The sequence below is a fragment of the Sus scrofa genome, chromosome 9, assembly GCF_000003025.6.
Source record: "Sus scrofa isolate TJ Tabasco breed Duroc chromosome 9, Sscrofa11.1, whole genome shotgun sequence".
Lineage (NCBI taxonomy): Eukaryota > Metazoa > Chordata > Mammalia > Artiodactyla > Suidae > Sus > Sus scrofa.
In genome coordinates this window covers 108,536,864-108,554,913 of record NC_010451.4, presented here as the reverse complement: position 1 = coordinate 108,554,913, position 18,050 = coordinate 108,536,864, and the positions used below count along the sequence as shown (strand labels likewise).

At 37.6% G+C, this 18,050-nt stretch overlaps 1 long non-coding RNA gene across 4 annotated transcripts in view; it reads left to right on the top strand.

The window, feature by feature from the left end:
- LOC102157670 overlaps positions 1 to 18,050 on the top strand; it is a 101,776-nt gene that overhangs the window by 76,202 nt on the left and 7,524 nt on the right. For all 4 annotated transcript variants that reach the window (XR_002335915.1, XR_002335913.1, XR_002335914.1 and 1 more), the window contains one exon: positions 11,326 to 11,393. This is a non-coding gene — a long non-coding RNA (uncharacterized LOC102157670). The remainder of the gene's footprint in view (positions 1 to 11,325; positions 11,394 to 18,050) is intronic.

Genomic DNA, 18,050 nt, shown 5'->3' with positions numbered 1-18,050 from the left:
AAGTCCAAGACCAAGTGTCAGTTCTGAAGTTTCTAAGGGCTGACTAGAAGAAAAGCAAATACCTGAAAGAAAAGTCAAAAAAACAACAAAAACAGAAACGTGGTGGAGGAAGGAAGGAAGAGAGGAAGAGATGGAGGAAGGAAGAAAAGAAAGAGAAAAAAAGAAGGAACCAGCGGAAGCAAAATGGTGATGGTGAAAGAATTGCTGAATTATTTCTTGATAACATTTTAAGAAAGAGAATCATCTTTTAAAAAAAAACAGAGTCTGGCTATATTCATAATTATTGTTAGACTTCTTAAAAATACCAATTAGCTGGATGTGGCAGAATTTTTTTTTTTTTTTTTTTTTTTTACATTACCTACTTTGGGGAAGAAAGTTATAGACTCCTGAGAAAGAATAAAAAACATACTAGTATTCTTGAGGGAGAGAGAAATGCTCAGGTTTGTTTTACCTAAATGCAGTGAACTACTTACAGCAGAGGCAGTCCATGTAGATAAGTCTAAAGAATTATGAGCTTGAGTTAAGCATCACAGTGAGAGGGTGTCTGGAGGCAGGATGAAAGAACCTCCGTGGATGGAGGGCAGAGCTTCATCTCGCTCTTGGCTCAAGTGGACACTTGGAGATCACCCTCTTTTGTACCACCCATGTACAGTCACAAAGGTGTTCCCCTTCCAACCTCCCTGCTGTTCTTGACGTCAATGATCCAACCTCTTTTTAAAGAAGCCTTGTAGCTGTCTTGGGCCATTGGAAATAGGGAAGTTCCTGTTGGGGGCAGTTCAGATAGGACTGTGCACAGTCTTGGGGCACAGACAGTTCTTCCTTCCAAAAGATAAACAGGTGATAGGTGGGCATCTCCAGATGGGAGCCTTCCCTACATGACAACCATGAGAGTAACCGAGTTACTCCTCTAAAGGAAAGGTGTGCAGAGTTGTCTCAAATGTAATCAACTCGGCAATTATTAGCTCAGCTCCAGATGGGCAGCAATCCCTTTGGCAGAGGCCAGGCCAGGTCCCATCTCATGTATATCTTGTCCCCTTCAGATGCATCCTCTAAGCAGGTCTCCACCATCCTCCTCTCAGGTCATGTTTCCCTCACCCCCCTTCCATCCTATCTTCTTTTATGGTGAGGTGGTGGTCAAGTTTTCATATATTTCCCTTCTAAGCTCTGATTAATGTCATAAACCTTGTCCTTTATTCCTTCAGGGTTTAGTTCTTTTTACTCTCAAAGTTCATGTTGACAATATTCTTAGAAGAAGAAAAAAAAAACACTTGATTTCTTTGCCATCTGCCAAGTCAGCTGACTGACGCTTATGCTTGATCTTCATTTCTGTTTTCCAGCTCCAAGCCCACATTTCCCCCAGAGAACTCCAGATATATCAGAACATGTGCTGCTTTTGGTCTTTTCACACAGCTTACCTTGCACACATACATTGAGATCAAGAGACCTTCAAGTAGGAACCTGATAAAAACAACCTCCTATCAGAAGTTCAGGCACAGCCTCCCTAGAAAAGAGTCCTTGGAGACCCTGGGCCCAGAACCTCATTATAACATACCCAAGTGTCTCAACCTCTATCTCAGTGCCGTAAAGTTATGTCTTTGCCCGTCCTTATTTCCAATCCCAATTCAAAAGAAGTAAGATAGTTTCTCCCATCACAAATCTCCAAATTGCCTTGGCACTCCAAATATTTGATAGAGTCAACATTTAAAGATTTAGATAATATAAGAAGTAAAGAATGAGTTGAAAGAATAAGCAAAGAGACTTCAAAAAGGACTTATTCCTACCTAGATGATGAGCGAACAGAATTAGAAGTCCACACATCAGCCATCTCAGATACATGTTGGAATGAATGTGAACATGGGGAGTGGAGTAAAAGGCATCCTTCTGACTTTCAAGCTATAGCCTCTCTCTTACTCCCCATTTAATCAGCCTAAGTGACCTCAAGGACTTCCTTCTTGTAGTCAATTAAGAGTCTTACCAGTTCTTGGAGTTCGAGTCATGGCTCAGTGGTTAATGGATCCAACTAGGAACCATGAGGTTGCAGGTTCAATCCCCGGCCTCGCTCAGTGGGTTAAGGATCCGGTGTTGCTGTGAGCTGTGGTGTAAGCCACAGACATGGCTCAGATCCCGCATTGCTGTGGCTGCGGCATAGGTTGGAGGCTGAAGCTCTGATTAGACCCCTAGCCTGGGAACCTCCATATGCTGTGGGTGTGGCCCTAGAAAAGACAAAAAAACAAAAACAAAAAAAGAGTCTTACCAGTTCTGGAGTTTCCGCCATGGCTCAATTGGTTAAGAATCTGACTGCGTGGCTCCAGTCACATGGAGGGGTGGGTTTGCTCCCTGACCTGGCACAGTGGGTTAAAGGGTCTGGCATTGCCGCAGCTGTGGCATAGATCATAGCTGTGGTTTGGGTTCAGTGCCTGGCCAGGAACTTCCATGTGCCACAGGTGCAGCCATAAAATCTTGCCAGTTTCTTCTTTATGTCCCTGTGGGAAAGCAAGTTCCACTAAGCAAGTTCCACCTAGCAGAACTTGGAGGCCCTGACTCTGGCCTGTCCTCTGAGAAACAGAGCAGGGTCAAAAGTTCTTCAATTCCTCACATCTGGGGCCTATGCAAATATTTAAAGTCCCAGTTTATTATATAAACTTTCACTTTCAAAGAATATTTTTAAAGGAGTTGATTTCTGTAGGTGATAGCGGTTTGTTTCATGTTGGAAGGAAAGTTCCTCCCAGATCATTGCTCCAACTGCTTTGGGGTACAGCTGGAGGCATAAGTCAACAAGAGCCTCAAAGTCCAAGTTTTGTTTTTGGTCCTTCCCAAGGACCATTTAGAAATGTGGTGTTTGCGATTTGGCAAATCATTTTGTACTTTTTTTTTCTTTTTTTCTTTAGGGCTGCACCTGCAGCTTATGGAATTTCCCGAGCTAGGGGTCAGATCAGAGCTGCAGCTGCTGGCCTACACCACAGCAACAGCACCACCAGATGTGAGCCACTTCTGTGACCTATGCTGCAGTATGTGGCAACACTGGATCTTTAACCTACTGAGCCAAAGCCAGGGATGAAATCGGTGTCCTCAGACACTAGTCATGTTCTTAACCTACTGAACCACAATAGAAACTCCTCAAATCATTTTGGAAACATTTTTTTTGAAATTTTAGAAACATTAAATGTGCTACATATGGGAAACGCTGATCTGTGAGCTCACTGCAAATATGCTTTTCCAAAAGAAGTAAAAAAAATTCTTTAGCGCATATTTCTTTGTGATGTTGATCTAATCTAGACATGGTATAACACATCCTATATTTAGACCAGTGATGTTCATACAAGCTACTGACCATTTATTGAGTTCATTTACTCAGCTAGAAGAGTCCAAATTCAAGTGAGAGCACTTGTTTCAACACAATAAACATTAAGGCAGCAATGGGTTTACATTCCCCTTGTAAACGAACTAATCCAAAGGTATTGCTTAAGCAAATATTTGAAGTTTCATGTTGTAAATTAAGATGTGCCTAGAAAAGGAGTGAAAATAACATCATAAAAGCATGCCCATAATTTTGGAATGGAAGGGAATTTTCTAAAGGAATTGCACCCTAAAAAGAGATTAGACTAAAGTAATAGATTCACCAACCTCATAGGTATCAAACAATAGAACACATTTTATTTCAAACACAGAAAATAATGGAAGAGAACATTATTCAACATTCTTGATATAAAGTTTTACCAATTTTCATCAAAAATATTTAATCTGAATTTTAAAACCCTATACACTCCTCACTAATCCTACTTCTGTCTCCCTCCTCAGAGTTAACCATTGTTCTTATTTGATCTTTACCATTTCCATGTTTTAATGTTCTAAAATCATATTTAATTATCCCTAAGGATATGTATACTATTATTTTTCATACATTTAAGCTTTTTTTCTGTTTGTAGTTTTCATCTTCATGTTTTCTGCAGTGTTGGAATTCTACATAATGAAACTATAAAGAAATAATCCTGAAGACCAGCCACAGTCTAGGAGAAAATCTTTGCCAAAAATACATCTGATGAAAGACTAGTATTCGAAATATACAAAGAACTACTAAAACTCAACAATAAAAAAGCGCAAACAACTTGATTTGAAAATGGGCCAAAGACACCTACAGACACCTTACCAAAGAACATGTACAGATGGCAAATAAGCACATGAAAAGATGCTCCACATCATATGTCACAGGGAAAAGCAAATTAGAACTATGAGATACCATGGCCAGTTTCCAAAACATTGATAATACCACATTCTGGTGAGGATGTAAGGCAGCAGGAACTCTCATTCATTGCTGCTGGGATTGCAAAATGGCATAGGCAGTTTGGTAGTTTCTTTTAAAACGAAACAGATTCCTACCATAGGATCCAGTAATCACACTTCTTGGTATTTACCCAGAAGAGTTGAAAACTCACGTCCACCCAAAAACCTGCACACAGATATTAATGGGAGCTTTTTAAAAATAGTTGTTGAAAATTGGGAACAATCAAGATACTTTTCTACAGGTCAACAGATAAATATATGTGGTACATTCAGACAATGGAATATTATCCAGCACTAAAGAGAAATGCACTATCAAGCCTTGAAAAGACATGGAGGAACCTTAAATGTATATTATTAAGTGAAAGAGACCAATCTGAAAAGGCTGGAAGAAGCAAAACTCTGGAGACAGTAAAAAGATCAGTGCTCACCAGGCTTGGAGGGATGAGCACAGAAGATTTTTAGCAGTGAAAATACTCTACATATTACTGTAATAATGGATACATGTTATTATACATTTGTTCAGATCCATAGAATGTTCGACACCATGAGTGACCGTTATGTGAACTGTGGACTTTGGGTGATTATGATGTATCTGTCAGTGTAGGCTCATCCATTGTAACAAATGGACCAATCTGTCAGGAATGTTGATAATGAAAGTGACTATACATGTGAAGGGGCAAAGAGTATATGAGAGTCTCTGTACCTTGCCCTCAATTTTGCTACAAACCTAAAATTGCTCTAAAATATTGTCTTAATTTTTTAAAAGCCTTTTAAAATTCAAGCCTGATTAGTAAAAAGAAAATACTGATAATAATACTGATATTTTGTATGCATACTTAAGTATTAATGGTGTATAAATAACTTACTTTTATTTTTCTAGCATGAGCTACTAGGTAGATAAGATGTAAGATATGATTCCAAGATATGAGATTTCCAAAAATTGAATATGAAAATAAACATTTAAGAGACGGATGGAACAACCTACAAAAAAGAACAGAAATGCTGAAGGAAAATGGAAGAATGTGATGGTATCATAAAACATCATCAAAGTATTAGAGTAGTTAGTGTCAAAAGTGACAGATAACTGTCTTAGGGAACATTGCAAGAACATTCAGAGTTCTCATGTAGGAAGGAATGAAGGGAACTGAAGAATTCATTTTACCACAAGACATTCAAGCATTCAACCCTTTGCTCAACCCACAGATCTAAAGACACACAATTGAGTTCTTTCATTTAAAGAAACTTATGTGAGAGTAACTAGAATAAAAGAATTTTAGACTTTATAATTCTTCACATGAATAATCTCTATAAAGTGGCCGAAAGTACAACTTTTTGATTTTATTTCATCTCTAAGAATATCACTTTAAAATATTGTTTATTAAAACTAAACACTCTAAAATCCATACCCACTCTGTTGTGCTGTCTTCTGCAAAAGAAACTTAAGAATTTGGGCTTGGAACCATTTGGAATCCCATCATCTGCACTTATTAGCTGTATAACATTGGCCATATTATTTAACCATGATGAGCTTAACTTTGCTCTTTCTTTAGTGGAAGTGATTGGTTTTTTTGTTTTTTGAGGATAAGTTAGATACTGCATGTGGTAAGTGCTTAATGAGTTGCAGTAATGCTGAGGCTCTAATAACATTTTATTTTTTTATTTTTATTTTGCTTTCATAACATTTTAAAATGCCATTGCTTTTGGTTTTGTATCTCTTCTTCTCAAGAGGAACCTATGCTCTGATTTATCTGTACTTATTTATAGCTGCTATTAGAGTAAACAATGTGACCTTCCTCGACAAAATTGAGCCCCTGTCCCTAATGGAACTTTTTAACTTTTAATCCTCAGCACTGAGTGGTATCCACTCCTTGTAATATGCTGCAGTAATTAATTGAAGGGCAAAATCATGATAATCTTGACAGATGCAGAAAATGTACATGATGAAATTCAACATTCATTTATGATGAAAAAATGCTCTTAGCAAACCTGTTTAAAACAGACATTCAATGATCTAATAATGGATGTCTACAACAAGCAAAATGACAAAATATTTAGTGATGAGATAATGAGATTATTCCCTTCGAAATTGGGAACAAGGAAGGATATTATCACTCCTATTCAACAGTTGCTCAAGTTCATAGTAATGCAGCAGGCAACACAAAAGACATGAAATTGTATAAAGTTTTGAAACGAAAATATAAAAGTAAATTTTTTTTTTTTTTTTTAGGGCCGCGCCTGCAGCATACGGAAGTTCCCAGGCTAGGGGTTGAGTCAGAGCTGCAGCTGCTGGCTTACACCACAGCCACAACAATGTGGGATCTGAGCCACATTTGCAACCTATACCACAGTTCACAGAAACACTGGATCCTTAACCCACTGAGCAAAACCGGGGATCAAACCTGCATCCTCATGGATACTAGTCAAGTTCACTGGGACACAAAGGGATCTCCTGAAAGTAAACTTCTATTATTTGCAAATATTATGATTATATCTAAAATTTTTTAAATAATTCACAGTTAAACCATGAAACTTATAGAGTGTTTTGCAAGATTTCTGTACGAAAAATCAGAATTTTAAAATCAATTTCTAAGACAACTTACAGAATGGGAGAAAATAGTTGAAAATGATGCAACTGACAAGGGCTTAATCTCTAAAATATTCAAACAACTTACAGAACTCAACAGCAAAGATACCAACAACCCAATTGAAGAATGGGCAGAAGACCTGAACAGACATTTCTCCAAAGAAGATATACAGGTGGCTAACAAGCACATGCAAAAATGCTCAACATCACTGATTATTAGGGAAATGCACATCAAAATTACTATGAGGTGTACCACCTCATGCCAGTCAGAATGGCCATCATTAATTAGTCCACAAATAACAAATGTTGGAGAGAGTGTGGAGAAAAGGGAATCCTTCTGCGCTGTTGGTGGGAATGTAAATTGGTACAACCAGTATGGAGGTACTTTAGAAAACTATACATAGAGCTACCATATGACCCAGATATCCCACTCTTGGGCATATATCTAGACAGAACTTTCCTTGAAAAATACACATGCACCTGTATGTTTATTGCAACACTATTCACAATAGCCAACACATAGAAACAACCCAAATGTCCATCGACAGATGACTGGACTAGGAAGATGTGGTATATATCACAATGGAATACTCCTCAGCCATAAAAAGAACAAAAATGCCATATGCAGCAACATGGATGGAACTAGAGACTTTCATCCTGAGTGAAGTAAGTCAGAAAGAGAAAGACAGATACCATATGATATCACTTATATCTGGAATCTAATATAAGGCACAAATGAATCTTTCCACAGAAAAGAAAATCATGGACTTGGAGAATAGACTTGTGGTTGCCTAGGGGGAAGGGGAGGGAGTGGGATGGATTGGGAATTTGGGGTTAATAATAGATGCAAACTATTGCCTTTGGATGAATAAGCAATTATATCCTGCTGTATAGCACTGGGAACTATGTCTAGTCACTTATGGCGGAGCATGATAATGTGAGAAAAAGGAATGTTTATGTGTATGTGTGACTGGGTCACCTTGCTGCATAGTAGAAAACTGACAGAACACTGTAAACCAGCTATAATGGAAAAAAATCATTAAATAAAAGAAATAAAGGAAGGGAAAATAAAAATAATAATATCAATTTCTATACATCAGAAAGTGTCAGGAAATTAAATTTAGCATATGCTTTTATAATTACATCATAATATTAAATATCTAGTAATCTGAATAAAATGCTGCTAGACTTATATACAAAAATTGCAATCGCTAAGAGATATTAAATAAAATCTAAATCTAAATTGTGTTATAAAATATAAATGGATTGGAAAACTCAATCTTATATCAATTGTCCATGAAATGCTGCAATCTAAACTCAACAATTTTTAAAAATTTGGTGAGCTGATTGTAAAGTTTACAAGGAAATGTGAAGGACTTAAGAGAGCCATGATTTTTTTGAAGAAGAAATATGAGATGAGAGGACTTATTCTCAGATGCCAAAATATTATAAAGCTACAATAATTAAGGCAGTGTAGTATGGGTCATGAATAGACAAATAGACCAATGTAGATTTGAAATAAACCGAAGAAATCAGGAATCATCTGCCACATATGGGAACAGTTGCCTCTGTGAAACAAAGCTCTGAGATCTGGCTGGACTCCACTTTGCATGGGCAGATGCTTGATTATAGGCTCTGGGGGCCAAGGGAAGCTATATTATGATATGCTGCACTTAATTCTGCCTGGTATGGCCACCTTGCTCCCATTAAGCTTTAAAGCCTTTGTTAAGAAGCTTAATTCTGTAGCTCATCTGACTGTTTCAAATATTTTTGGTATGAGGACAAGCCTGACTAGAATTGAGACAAATGCCAAGATTCTTAAAGAGAGAAAGGGGACCAGAGTATTCTGTGTTTAGACCCAACCACCCAATGTTGGGTCATTGGGAGCAATCTTTTTTTCTTTTACTTTTTAGGGCCAAACCTGCAGCATATGGAAGTTTCCAGGCTAGGGGTTGAATCAGAGCTACAGCTGCCAGCCTATGCCACAGCCACAGCAACACAGGATCTGAGCCACGTCTGTGACCTACACCACAGCTCAAGGCAACACCAGATCCCTGACCCACTGAGCAAGACCAGGGATCAAACCTGCATCCTCATGGATACTAGTCAGGTTTGTTACCCCTGAGCCACAGCAGGAACTCCTGTTGGGGGCAGTTTTTATGGGCAAGTCATATCAGTTGAATTGTCTTCTAAACCCGTATTTTCCAATGGTAGAGCTTTGGGGATAAAGAGGAACGATGTGATAACAAACAGTAGGTAGATCCCCAGTAGCTCCCAATCCTGGTAGCCAAATGCTAGGAGTATAAACCAGCCAAGTGGTAAGGATGATTAAGGAAGTTGAGAGTGCAAAGGCAGGCAGGGTATGACAAGTGAAAGTCTCACCTCTGGGAACCTGTCAAGATAACACTGAGGAAAGAAGAAAGGTCTGAGCTTCTCTCAGGTGCCTGCCATACTGACAGTGGTGACTTTTCAATTAGAAATTAAATAAATGCCACAAGTGTGGATTCAGGAAGATGAGAGAATGGAGCTTCCCTGACCCAACTCTCTGTGTGGGAGGGGCTAAAAATACAGGGGCTGAGTATAAGCCAAGCACATTTTTTTGTGTCTATACTACTGTTTTAATTCAGAAAAACTCTGTCTTTATATGCAGGTTAATCTTTTTTATTCTTACAGATAGCTCTTTCGCCTTGTGAAAAGAGCTAGACCAGACTGTCACTGAATTACTGTATGCAGTATTCTGAGATGTTTGAGATTTTTTCTTAAAAATTTTGTTGAGGTGATAAGGTCTCAAATAATTTTCTACTTGGAAAAGATACTTTTAAAGTAGAGCATTAAGGATGCCTAACAAAGACATAGATAATTTATTAGTAAATTATAAAAATATCTTGTACATGTTTTCTTAAGGAAAATATTACCTTGTTGGATGAGAACTGAGAAAAAGCAGTAGAGAGAAATATTCTGGAGAAAAACAATGGACCTAAAAAGTTTTCCACTAAACAGAAAGTACAGAGGCCAGTGTCAGGTATAGCTGGATCCAGATGCTCTCACAATATGACCAGAAAACTAACTGTATTCATTTCTGAGCTTCTTGCATTTTTATTTTCATTCTCTAAAAAACTCTTCCCACCTGGTGGTAAAGATGGACAGAAATAACTCAAGTCTTTATTCTATCATATTCACAACTCTAGCAAAATAAATACATCCCTTTTATGATTATATTATTAAAAGTCTTTGAATTGGCTCTGGTTTTCCAGGCCTGCGTGATTGGGGCTGGGGTCAGTCTAATCTGAATCACGTAGACAGAATTGTGCAAGAGTGCTGTGCTGATGAACATTTTTTTCCACTGCAAAATAATCACTAAGTGGAAGTGTGATAAGTATCTATTGCTTAGAAAATATTTGTCATGCTTCTAACGTCCCCAGTCTTGCCAATATGCCTGCCTGGCTCTTAGAAGACAGTTGGGTTGTCTTCACTAGTGAAGTCTCCCTCCTTTTCAGGTATACACACTTCCAGATGGGTAAAGCCCATGGAACCTGTGGTGTGCCATATTTTTTTTCCATGAAAATTTTAGTGATTTAAAACCAGTGGTGTTTTTCAGGTCATTGTGTTTCCATTTAATAAAGTACTTAATATGAGAATTTTAAAGTTGGGGTCAGTACTCCATATTTTGGGCCACGTCTATCCCTCAGCATTTTTTTAATGACATACCTTAATTTCAAAAGTAAACTCTTCCCCAGTCATTCAACATCCATTTATTATGGGCCTGCTAGTTATGATCTACTTAGGTACAAGGTTTGTTAATTAACATGTAAATCAGGGTCTCTGTCCACGATATCCAGCATAATGAATCTCATTTACCCCTGTTCAGATCTGTCTCTTTTCTTTCTACCTGAGCTTAGATTTGCCCCCATGTAAGAAATTTAAATTTTTCAACAAAAATTCAGTATTTCTTTTTAACTAAAGCTGTTTTGAAGGCACACTCTAGTGAGAGTAGTCTGATACAAATGACACTATTCATAGTGAACAACTAACAGGTCAGCTGCAGATTGAGTCATGTTTTAACAAGTAGAGCATGTGTGTGAACTCTGACCCCCAGGCAAGGTTTCTGCAACTTAACAATTAAAATAGTGAATGTAATAATCTCCTGAAAACTATTGTACATGTCAGAAACTCTAACCAAAGTAGTATTGCCAGGCAAGTTTTCTGCAACTTAACAATTAAAGTAGTGAATGTAATAATCTCCTGAAAACTATTGTACATGTCAGAAACTCTAACCAAAGTAGTATTGCCAGGCAAGTTTTCTGCAACTTAACAATTAAAATAGTGAATGTAATAATCTCCTGAAAACTATTGTACATGTCAGAAACTCTAACCAAAGTAGTATTGCCAGGCATTGTTCTTGAAAAAACTTACAATAAGAGAAAAACATTTTTTTTCCTGTTATGCCTCTTTTTTTTCAGGAAGAAGCAAAAGGAATCTTAATGAATTGGAGACAATTGGAGATGGTTTATAAGGATGAAGTTCAAAGGTAAGTTGGAGTTTGTTGAAAATAGCTTTTAATTCTCCCCCTTTGTCCCTGATGTCACCTGCTTAGGCTCTTGGATGTGGGCTTAGTTATCGGAAGGGCAAGAAAGCCTGAAGACGACTTGAAGAATCCAAGTGTCACATCATCTAAAACATAGAGTTGTGAACAAAAATGCAAGCACAGTCAAGAACTCCTGCAAACACTGGCATTTCTGAAAACAGTTACATCCATGCACTAGGCCTGGCCCTGGGCATGTGGGTGACAGCCCAGACTGACTTCTGCACGGGTGGTCAATTCTGTCAGGCTGCACTGACATACATCTTGCTTTGAGGAGATTTCCTCTAAGGACTCTGGGTGAACTCTTGGATCTGCCTAACTGGCTGACCTGGGAAACCCACACCTAGTGCCAAAGGCACCAGAGGAGATTGGGTTTACGCTTTTGGCCATCTGCATGCAATCTCCACCTCATTCTGGGAAGCAGGCAAAAAGCTCATCCCCTTGCAAAGCTGTGAGAAGGTTTTCCAAAGAAATACAAAAGCCAAGGTCAGTTTAAATTCAGAAATTCACTGCACCAAAGATTCCGTGATCTTCTCCCTGCAGAAATGAGAGAGGCAGTTCTGGGTCACGCTAGTTCTTAATACATGTGCAAAATGGACCACCCAAGAAATGGTTCTTCCTGTGCAAAATGGGCAGCCTTCCTTCTGCTTTCCTATGTTTGCATCTGTGAGCACAGGAGCAAGCTGGTACACTAGTCTGGGGTATAGAGGATCACTCCTAGTTGCTGTGGGAGATAACAGACATCAGGAGAGAAAACTCAAGTTCAAAGACTTCACCGGTGATTATATGCAAAGCACTTCCAGTGGTAAAGCATAGGAAAGGATTTAACAGATGGAAACAGTCAACTCAATAGTGCATTTTTTATCCATTTCCCTTGTAGACTTGTACAATGTGATAAATTCAGTCAGAGGTGGCTGGAGATTTCTTGGAATAATTCATAAGCAAGTGGTTTTACCATTACCTTATATCACTGCTCTGATGCCCCACAGTCCAAGCCTCCCTTTCCATTTATATCCTTAGTATTGTTTATTCTTTCTATCATGTGATTTGCCTTTTCAGCTCTCTTTTCCGATTAATACAATTTAGCTTAGGCTTTGACATATGTTAAAATACAGAATCTCCTTCAGATAGTAATATACTTGATTACTGTTTTCACTTAAGTTGTGATGTTTAGTGTCCTATTCTATCAGCTGGTTGTATGAAAGGATCTTCAAAGGCTGGGCCCAAAATAACCCTAACCAAGTTCACCAATTTGCAGACTGCAGACTGCAGACTAAATCTGGCCTGCAGATATTTTGTTTGGCTGGACCAGTGATTTTTGTTTAGTTTTTTTCTTGGTTTTGTTTGGTCTTGTTTTGTAATTTAATTTGAATGATTTTTGGCAGAATATTCTTTTTGAAATTCCATAGACCCCACCTCTCTCTATTGCCATGACCCTTGTAGACATTTGGGTTGATGATGCCTGCCCTAGATAGTAAGTAGTGATAGCAAGCATCCATGTCCCATTCCCAACCCCATGATAAAAACTTTCAATATTTTACCTCTAACTTTGAAATTACTTTTGTTTATACGCATATCATTTGTATTCTTTTGAGATGCCTATTATCAGATAAAGATGTTTCTGTTTTTAGTGTTATGTCATTTTCATGAATGAGTGTTGAATTTTACCAAATGCTTTTTCTGCTTCTATTGAAATAGCTATATTTTTCCTCCCTTTTTTCCTGTTAATTGATAAATTACATTCTTGATTATCAAATATTAACCTTCTTGGTTGTGATATATGATCCTTCTTATATAGATTGTGATTATGTTTGCAATTATTTTGTTTAGAATTTTTACCTAGTTTGAAGAAAGTAATGCTACAGTGATGCTAGTGCTGTTTCCAAGCTGTGTTTCAGCCTTAGTTTTGGTCTGTCTAAAGCTCCATGGGTGTATTTCCACCCTGCTTCTTCTCTTAGGCTGTGCTGAACTGACTTCCAGTATAGTCACCCTTACTTCCAGGTGGTCACCTAAGCATAAGACTCTCTCCCTGGAGATCCCAGGGGATTTCAAGATCCAAAATTGGCATCAAGGCTGATTGAAGACACAGTAGATCTTGATGGTTTTGGTACTGCAGTTCATTGCATATTTTAGGAGCACTGCCTGAATTACTTGTCGATTTCAAATTCCTTCCCTCATGCTTTAACCTAGTTGCTACTTCTGCTTCTTTCAGACCTTAACTACCTTCTTTCTTGAGCCAACATGGTATTGTGTACCAATTATAAAACCGGCCTTTTCTAGTCTAGTAGCAAATTCTAGGATGGTGTTAACCTGTCAAATTATAGGGGCTGCCACTTCCAGTCTCATAGCTAGCTGGGATTTCCCACACTAATGGGTTCAACATGTGCTTGATCCTGGGTCCCTCAACTCAGGGACCTGAGACAAGGTCTGCATTGAGACAACTTCCCTCCTTCAAGCACAACTACCTACATTGTACATCAAATCTCTTCCAACCTTTTCTTTGACATGAGTAGCTGCTTACCTAAGCTAGAAGCAAAGCTGCCATCATCAGCAATGTGACCAGCAGCTCCCTGTTGCAGAGCCTGCTCAGGTAACTGACATGACCTAATGAAAGTCCTCATTTCCCTCTAACTCCTCCTGATGGAACTCCTACTAGCTGTGCCCCTGTAGACCCAGATGCTCCCATAGCCAAGCATACCATGTCTCCAGCTGTTCACCAGTGCACTGCCAAATCAGGGTGGAAAAGGAGCTTACTTTTTTGAACTTTTGTTTTTTGGTTTTTGTTTTAGTTATGCTTTCCTCTTTCCTTCTATGACCTAGCAGTAATTGTCAGAGGGACATATGCAGCCAATTTTAACATAACTAACAAATGGGACATACTCAAACCAATCTGAACATAATTTACAAATGGTCAACAAGTGTTGATCAGACTTTCCCTGAGCATAGGTGTGGTATAACAAAACAGGAAGATTCAGAGAAAACATTTTTTTTCTATAAAGAATATTATTTATCTAGGCAGCTGTTCTGATACCAGATCTTTATTGCATTTCCATCGACATCACCCTTGTTCATGTGTGTTTCTGAATTTCTTGTTATGTTAATATTTTCTATTCTCTGGATTTTCAAGTCTTATTCCACCTCCCCACTTGTTAGGGTTGACACTATTCATCTTCTATCAAATGCAGACAAATCCAATCTGTGATCAGAGATGACCATAAGAGTCATTTATTGGGAAAGTTGGCTTCATTCTAATTTTGGCCGCAAGCTGACTCCTCTTGTGTGCAGAATGCTTCTAAATTAGATGCTTGAGGTAGGCAGTACTAACATCATATTATAAAATGAGAACATGCACAGCATGGACCCTGGGGGATATCAGTGTGTATAAGCTACATAGACACTGACTAAAACTTTGTAAATATTTTCTTTATAGTTAGTCACTAAAAATTACAGAGCTTCAGTCACCAAAAATGTATTTTTTATGCATAATCATTGAAACCAGAAATGTAACCTGAGTCTGCATTTGAAACAGGACATTTCATTTGGGTTTTGTTCATGGGAAATGGCTGACTTTGATAGAATAGAAATAGAAAGACGCTTCTGAAGAAGAACCATAGTGTACAAAGCACTCATCACAATGTTTTGATATATCAAATTTTATATATAGAAGTATTACAGTGTTGGCTTTGTAAGGAAGTAAACTATATCTAAGATAAACTTTTGGTTTCTCAAAATCTTTCTAAAAATAACTGTTCAAATGGATTTATTATCAAACACAGAGATAGTTCTAGATGCACCTGTGGGACCAACTGTTCCAGATCACATCCATCTTCTCTCAATGCCCTGTCTTGATCACCAAAGGCCAAATCATATATCTGAGGAAATTTTTTCTCATTTGACAGAAGAAGTGTTCAAGAGAGATTGTGGACAAAAGAAGAACATATTGCCAGTCTCCTCCTGTGGCCTTTTTCCATTAACATGCTGTGTGGCTAACATAGAAAAGTCTGCCATGGAAAGTGAATAAAATACCTTTGTTAAGGAAAACAGACTGGGTGACTAGGGAGGAAAACTTAAAACATACTAAGAATTTTCCACTTCTGGGAATATGCACACATCATATTTCCTTAGTATAAAGATCTAGATGCAAGACACATTTGTAAGAGAAAAAAAAAAACACAAACAAATATGCAACAGGAAATTTGTTAAGTACGTAAGTTCTCTATGTAACAGAATGCTGTATTATAATTTTTAATGTATGTCTATACTAAATATTGAAAATATTTAACAAAAAATCCAAAAATTTATATTGAACCATAAAAGACCAAGAATTGCCAAAGCAATTCTGAGGAACAAAAACCAAGCCTGAGACATGATTCTCCCAGACTTCAGGCAATATTACAAAGCCACAGTCATCAAGACAGTGTGGTACTGGTACCAAAACAGACACACAGACCAATAAAACAGAATAGAGAATCCAGAAGTAAACCCAGACCGTCTATGGCAAATTAATCTTCAACAAAGGAAGCAAGAATATAAAATGGGGAAAAGACAGTCTTTTCAGCAAGTAATGCTGGGAAAACTGGACAGCTGCATGTAAATCAATGAAACTGGAACACACCCTCACACTGTGCACAAAAATAAACTCAAAATGGCTCAAAGACTTAAATGTAAGACAAGATACCATCAAACTCCTGGAAGAGAACATATGCAAAACATTCTCTAATATCAGCCTTACAAATGTTTTCTCAGGTCAGTCTTCCAAAGCAACAGAAACACAAGCAAAAATAAACCAATGGGATCTAATCAAACTTGCAAGATTTTTAACAGCAAAGGAAACCATAAAAAAAAAAGACAACCTACAGAATTGTAAAAGACAGTTTCAAATGATGCAACTGCCAAGGGCTTAATATCTAAATTATACAAACAACTTATACAACTCAACAGCAAAAAACAAAAACAAAAAAACAACAACCCAATTGAAAAGAGGGCAGAAGACTTGAATAGACATTCATTCAAAGACTATATACATATGGACAACAGGCACATGAAAATATGCTCTACATCACTAATTATTAGAGAAATGCAAATCAGAACTACTACGAGGTACCACCTCATAACAGTCAGAATGGCCATCATTAACAAGTCAACAAATAACAAATGCTAGGGAGGGTATGGAAAAAGGGTACCCTCCTCCACTGTTGGTGGAAATGTAAATCGGTGCAACCACTATGGAAAACAGTTTGGGGGGACCTCAGAAAACTAAAGAACTACCATATGGCCAGCAATCCCACTCCTGGGCATATATCTGGACAAAACAAAATTTTTTCATTGAAAAAATACATGCACCCCTGTGTTCATTGCAGCACTATTAACAATAGCCAAGACATGGAAACAACCTAAATGTCCATCAGCAGATGAATGGATTAAGAAGAATGTGTTACATATACACAATGGAATACTACTCAAACATAAAAAAGAACAAAATAGTGCATCTGAAGCAATATGGATGGAACTAGAGATTCTCATACTAAGTAAATCAGAAAGAGAAAGACAAGTACCATATGATATCACATATCTGGAATCTAATAAATGTCACAAATGAACCTCTCTACAGAAAAGAAACAAACTCATGGACTTGGAGAACAGACTTGTGGTTGCCAAGGGGGTGGAATAGACTGGGAGTTTGGGGTTAGCAGATGCAAACTATTGCATTTGGAGCGGATAAGAAATGAGATCTGTATAGCACAGGGAACTGTATCTAGTCACTTGTGATGGAACATGATGGACGATAATGTGAGAAAAATAATGTATATATATGTGTTTGGGTCACTTTGCTGTACAGCAGAAATTGACAGAACATTTTAAATCAACTATATAGAAAAATAAAAATCTAAAAACATTTTAAAAAATTATTATGGGGAAAATAAGTTATGAAACACACCTACTTGGTAAGGTATTTGTAAAATTATATGTATTATTATGTTCATACAAAATCTGGATAGAGATACATAAGTATGTAATAATGGTGATTATCTCTGAATGGTGAGGTTTTAGGCAGTTTTTTTCATTTTTTAAAGTTCTATTGAAATATAGTTGATTTACAATGTTGTGATAATTTCTGCTGTACAAAAAAAAAAGTGATTCAGTTAAACATATACCCACATTCATTTTTTTTCCAGATTCTTTTCCCATATGGATTATCAAGAATATTGGGTAGAATTCCCTATGCTATATAGCAGATCCCCATTGGCCAGTCATTACTTTACTACTTTTAATCCTTCTGCAATGGACTCGGAGTATATATTATATAATAAATATGCTGAGTACAGCGAAAATTATATTTCCCAGAGTCCCAGCCTCTAGTCAAAGAGATAACCTAGTAGGAATGAAAGTAGATTTACGGTATTGTAGAGTGACTTCATGGTCTGTTACTTAAACTTCCAGCTCTCTCACCTTTACAAACTTTGGTCCTACACAAAATGACATGTGGGTTGATGGAAAACCCTTGCTGTCCTTACCTTTTACTGTAAGTGAAATGGATTCATTTTATCACATAATTAAATGAAATTTACAGTCTACATGTGGCTGGTTATAAGCATGGCGTGA